Source organism: Rhagoletis pomonella, unplaced genomic scaffold, assembly GCF_013731165.1.
Source record: "Rhagoletis pomonella isolate Grant_MI unplaced genomic scaffold, Rhpom_1.0 Rhpom_scaffold_00005, whole genome shotgun sequence".
NCBI classification, from domain to species: Eukaryota; Metazoa; Arthropoda; class Insecta; order Diptera; family Tephritidae; genus Rhagoletis; species Rhagoletis pomonella.
In genome coordinates this window covers 2,018,717-2,025,576 of record NW_023458559.1, presented here as the reverse complement: position 1 = coordinate 2,025,576, position 6,860 = coordinate 2,018,717, and positions in this window count along the sequence as shown.

Sequence of the window (6,860 nt, the reverse complement as noted above, 5' to 3'; positions counted from 1 at the left end):
GTGGCTCAATGTGTTAAAAATTAGTTTTTATTCATTATTTAAAATAAATAAAATGAATAAATTGCTTGCGAATAATTTATTCGTGAATAAGTTATCTGCGAATAATTATATTACGGATAAAATTTTATTCGAAAAATTATCTAAATAACAATTTATTCGAATAATGCCCAACTCTGGTTTAAAATACATAGCTGCGACTTATCGTTGATTTTTAATATTTTTTTTTTTTTGATGAAGGTGTTGCTCATTTTCTTCATCAAAAAATCGACGAACATACTTAGATAATATGGAAGAAAATTACCGACATCGTCAAAAATATGCCATACATCAACTGTAAAACACAGGTACTTAAAATTTGAAAAATATTAAGAGATAAAATTGAAATAGAAAGTTCGAAATTTTTACGAAAGTTTGTCGATTTTTTTTTTAATGTTGTTCAAAAATTAAACTTATTTTCATTTAGTGTTTGTTAAGGAATAAACTATATTTTTATAAACAAATAATTCAAATTAAAATATAATAAAATAAATAGTCAAATCTAGTCAGTATGTGAGTGTCGTAAAGTTATGATATTTAAGAACATCTCTTTCTTAATTAACGATGACACTGTTTCTATATGAAGCTGATTTCGAAATTTTGTTTTAATAAAATTTAGTATCGAAAATATTCTTTCAAAACTTCCTAGGAATGTGATATAATGGTTCGTTCAAAACCTTTTTTCAAAACTTATAAATAAACTTATAATAAACTTATAAATAAACTTAAATATAAACTTATAAATGAATTCAAAAATAATATAAAAACGAGAAGGCGAAGACAAAAAGAGAATAAAAAAATTTCCCGCAGTGAATTTTCAGATTTTTAAAACGGTATAGTAATTTAATTTTTTAAATTTAAATAAAGCATGAATATCCCATGGAATAAACGAATAGATAAAAAGTATATAACGGTAAAACTGGCACATACATAAATATATGAAAGAATTCACTCAGGCGACGCCTCTAGCCATAGTGTGTCACAAATTTAAGTTATCGATGGAAATATTTTTTCATCCCTCCCCAAAGCCAAATCCTGGCTACGCCACTGCACAGGAGGAAATATATTTTCATAGCATGGTTCTGTTAACATTTTCTAAAAATCTCTGAAAAAGGGCAAAAGTCGCACATAATTTTGGAAAAGGGTAAAAAAATCTAAATTTTAAAAAAGTCGGGTCAAAGGGTAATGGCGCTTAAAAAGGGCCAAATTGCTCCTTTAGTCGCACAACGGCAACACTGCAGCCGTGTCCCGTCCATCGCATTTTCTGAATTGCGGTGATGTCAGACATATATTTTTGAGGACATCCAGCCCAAGTAAGAAAGTTATAAAAACATTTATCAGTTATGTATTCAATTGGCTGTTTTAATGCCTCTAATATGCTTGATTTTAATTGTCTGACATTTATGCACATAAATATGTACGCATGTCGATAAAAATGTGTCAAAAATTAAAGATTTTTTTTCATTCCGTCTTTAGTCATTTAATAAAATCATCCATTGGTTTCGATTACAATGTATTTTATGTTTCATTAAATAATGGAGTAACTGCACGAAGGAAGTTGACCTCGAATTCCTCCTCCGAAAATCTTTCCACCGACGATCTGAAAGCATATTTAAAAAAAAAGTATTGATACAAATTTATTAGGTTTATCAAAAATACGTTTATTTTCGGGCATATACAACGATCGTAATACATAGAAATAAGTTAATAAAGGTATACAATTAAATGGCGGCACATCCCGCTACCACCCGCAAAGAAAGTTTACATTTCATTTGGTATCACAAAGGACAATCTCTTAATTGTTTAAGTGCGTCCCAGCCACTATGACCTAACCTAAGCTACGACTAGCCTCAAAACGTATTGATATGTAAAAAAAATCTTCAAATTTTTGTCATTCAATCAAATAAAAGAAATTATTTTAATTTACCACGTTTCTATATATATAAATAGGCTAAAAAGCGGAAAATAATTTTTCCTACTTCTATGTGTATAACTTGTCTCGATAAGTTTTGATTTTCAAATTTTAGCAAGTCATTATAAACATAAAATATAAATATTCATCTGTTATTTGATTATGATAAATAATATGTATATAATCTACACATATAATAAAATTGTAACAGGCATGTACATTATAAATTTTCAACAAGAATTATTTTTTTTGGGGGGGAGGTGGTTTTATTCGAGCAAAATAAGTCAAATCAAAAATTTTTTTGGAATTTTGACTGACTGTGTGTCTGTATGTTTGTACGCGCAGCACTCGACAGCTAACTCATGGGATTGAATGCAAATTTCACCGAAGCATTGCTAGAGGTCTAAAAAGGAGAACAAAGAGAGTTGACATCTGTTTGAAAATTGCAGTTTAAGTATACTGATAAGATAAAGTAAATATTGCAATATGGCTGTTAAAAGAAAGAAGGCTTACAGCCAAAAATATTTTTCCTGAAGGCTGCTACCTGTTTGAAAATTTTAATTTAATTTAATTGATATTGCAATATTGCAATATGGGTATCAAACGTAAGAGGTTTATTTAATAAAGTCTACTGCCGAAAATATTTTTGAGGAGGGTTGCCACCTGTTTGAGAAATTGTATTCCTTCAAAATGATAAAATAAATGAAATATTACAATACGGACATCGACCAGCGCAAAAATACGTTTAAGGCGCAGTGAAGCACGCCGGGTATTTTCTAGTAGATAGTAAAATAAATAACAGATTGACCCTTACACAATATGGGTGCATTCCAAAACGTCTCTTTTATTTCTAAACCTCAATAGATTTTAATGCCAAATGTTGCAACAACGGTTACTGCCGTCCCTAAATTGAAGCGCTAAGCATTGGGTTCTCCAATGCCAGCGAGTGCCAGCGCGCCTTATATCCAAAGCAACGCGGCGTAATTTCTGACGTTTTCTCATTTCCTCGCATTTTTATTCCTCTTTCCTTTTTTGTCCTCTCTCTTTCTTTCCGTCTTCTGCATCAAACTTCAACACGTAACGCCGTCAAAAATGAAAATTCCATTTGCTCACGTTAGCGCCGCGTTATTGTGGAATGCTTCATACAAATTGTATGGGCACGAGGTTTTTGACAATCCCATGGCGCCCCAATTTAGGGAAGGCAGTAGATAATAGTTTGAAGCAGAATTTTAATCTTCTTCCTACATATGTATATATACGTAAAGTAAGCTCATAAACAAAGGTACATATCTGTGTTCGTATGGAAAAGTAGCTTATCTCGAAAGGCTGACTTTAATATAAATCGGCATTTGCAGTATACGACTGCGAATGACTCGCTGGCGCTGATCCGTTGAACAACTTTTAGCAAAGAAATAGTTCCGATACTAGCAAGTCAATATTCTTATTAAGTCTCGTCAAAAAATTCCTTGTCGTTCAAAGAATAAAAGGAATGCCGCATTATACTAAAGACAACCTTTCGACATAAGCTACTTTTCCATACGAACACAGATATATATATATATACCTCAAGTTATTGTTATTTGTGTGCGTGTTTTTTTATTTTGAAAAAAAAAGCTTTCTTAGAGGTCGCGCTAGTCGGTTTTTTATAAAAACGCTGATGTTCTCAATTTTTTTATTTTCTTGACATGTTAAGATACAGCTAAAAATTGGTTTTTTACATATAATTACTCTGGTATTATTGGGAAACATTCCCTTAATTACATACCTGTCTTGGGCAGTTAGAAAGGGCCTAGTGCCCGAAAATATGCTCTAAAAGAGACTAGTAAAATTAAAACGTTGATACTGAACGATTTACGCATTGTCATGGGTTGGAACTTGTTACTAGGGGGTTTCTGAAGTTGCTATTTAGGAATCTGAAGTCAGTTTTTCGAAATTCAAAATGGCGGATCCAAAATGGCGGTCCATTTTTTTTATTGATTGGATTTGTTCGAAGCCCGGCACTCAAGAGTTTTTGTGGTCGCCGATTACGAATCTGAAGTCAATTTTTTAAATTTCAAAATGGCGGATCCAATATGGCGATCAAATAAAAAAAAATTACTAATATTGAAACGTTGATGCTGAACGTTTTAAGCATTGTCAAGGGTTGAAACTTGTTTCCAGTAGGTTTCTGGGGTTGCTGATTACGAATCTGATGTCAGATTTTCAAAATTCAAAATGGCGGTTAAGAGTTTCAAACAAATCCAATAATTTTTTTTTAATTTTTTTAATCAGAAACCCCAGAAACCCACTGGAAACGTGTTTTAACCCTTGACAATGTTTCAACCGTTCGGTATCAACGTTTTAATTTTAGTACTTTTTTTAATTTGATCGCCATATTGGATCCGCCATTTTGAATTTTAAAAAATTTACTTCAGATTCGTAATCGGCGACCCCAAAAGCTCTCGAGTGCCGGGGTTCGAACAAGTCCAATCATTTCTAAAAAATGGACCGCCATTTTGGATCCGCCATTTTGAATTTCGAAAAACTGACTTCAGATTCCTAATTAGCAACCCCAGAAACCCTCTGGTAACAATTTCCAACCCATGACAATGCGTAAATCGTTCAGTATCAACGTTTTAATTTTACTAGTGTCATTTCGGGAACTAGACCCATTCTAATTGTCCAAGACAGGTATGTAATTAAGGGAAAGTTCCCCAATAATACCAGAGTAATTATATATAAAAACCACGTTTTTAGCTGCATTTAAACATGTCAAGAAAATAAAAAATTTGAGAATATCAGAGTTTTTATAAAAAACCGACCAGCGCGACCTCTAAGAAAACTTTTTTTTGAAATAAAAAAATACGTGTCTCTGTTTTTATCACAAATAACAATATTCTGATGTATCTTTATATATATATATACATGTATACCAACATATGAATCCAACTTACCTCTCCTGTTATTTTGCTTTTTTAACTATTCTCGGTTCTCGATTTTGGTTAAATTTACAAATGTACATACCTTGATTGCATATAAATCTTATTTACGTTTGCACAGAGAATTTTTGAGTGACCTATAAATCTCTTCGGGTCATACATACATGTACTCATGTATATACATTGTTGAGGTAGGTTAGGATATTTAGCTAAAACTAGACCCAAATAAAAAATTTAGTAATTAAGTAAACCTAAGTTGATAAATTTGAATTCCAATCATTTAAGAATTTCTAGTATTAAGATTATTATATATGTACTAGCGGCCCGGTACGTGCTTCGCTACGTATAAAGTGAAATATTAAATCAAACTCATTTATAAAAAAAAAATATATTTAATTATTTGCTAGCTATTTTAAAACTTAATCCAAAACATTTGGATAAACAATATTTTTTTGTTTTTCCATTTTGAGCATGAATAAACAAACGGCTCGGAGTACCGACTCTGGAACAGGCAACATAAAGTTGGCCATGTGAAAAACATGATTCCTCCAAATTCACACCACAAACGTTAAGTGTTTGCCCTTGAGCTTTGTTGATGGACATCGCAAATGATAAACGCACAGGATATTGTAATCGTTTGAATTCAAATGGCATATCAGTTGGAATCATAGGGATACGCGGTATTAAACAAACTTCTCCTTTTGATTTACCAGTTAAGATCGTAGCTTCAATCAAATTTGGCAATAAATTTTTGACTGCCAATCTGGTGCCATTACACAGTTTTGGTGGATTAATATTTCGCAATAATATAATCAAAGAACCCACTTTCAGATTCAAGCAATGCGGTGGCATACCAGCCGGTTCTAATGAATTTAAAAATTCAGTTGGATAATTCATTGCCTCATCTTGATTCATAGCACTGTCAATTGATTTATATGCCGTGACTACACCTGGGAGTTTTGCTTGAATTTGAAAATTAATGGCATTGATATGAATGTTCTTCGGTGCTAAAATGGCGCGTTCTCTCAACCAATCATGATTTCTGTAATTCTGAAGAATATTTGGAAAAACACATTCAATCATGCAAGTAAGTTTGTAGGTGGGAATAATAAGTATGCTAGTTAAGACGAAAGTTCATACATTTTGAGAGCGAAAGAGCGTAGCTAAGTAGGTAACAAATCGTTTAGTAAATGATTAAACTATTATTGATGTATGTATGTTAATATGAAAACGTATAATCCGCTGCTAAGTGGGATGTGTTTTTAAAAATAATTTCACCATACATTGAGCGCTTTTCAGCTTTTCAAGTAGGTACGAGTTAAATAAAAAAAAATATGTAACATATGTGTGGTGAAATTTTTGAAACGTTTACCATGAAGGAAATAAGTAATGAGGTGTTTGTTTTGATTTGTTTTTAACATGCTGATTAATATTTTTGTCTACGTGCACATATCTCTTCACACAAAATGTAAGCACGAACAAAATGTGCCATTCTCAAATAAAAATACTTTGTGCTTATTCTTACATCGAAATGAGTGGAAGTAGAAAGGTAAGTACAATAAAAAAGTTGTTTGATACATTCCAACGGCCGATTCTCTGTTTCTGATTTTGCAATTGGGAACTCGCCTTCAGGTAAAAATATTATATTGTTATGTGATTGAATATACCATTTTAACTGGATGTAGTACATAAGAATGCAATCTCTTAACCTGAAGGCGAGTTCCCAATTGGTCTATATCTGGAGTCCTTAGTTACCCAGCGAAAAGAAAAGTCCTCTTTTCATTAGCATTTATCAACAACTTACAATGGATACTCATGTGGTTCAAACACATCCTAGGGTTATCCAGGTCCACGTTTTGGTCTATATCTCGAGACCCTAGTTACGGAGGGGCCTTAAAAATACTCTATACTATAGCAATCATCAACAGCGCCCATTTGCTACCCATATTGTACAAACACATCCTTAAGTTATCAGGGTCCACATTTTGGCCGAT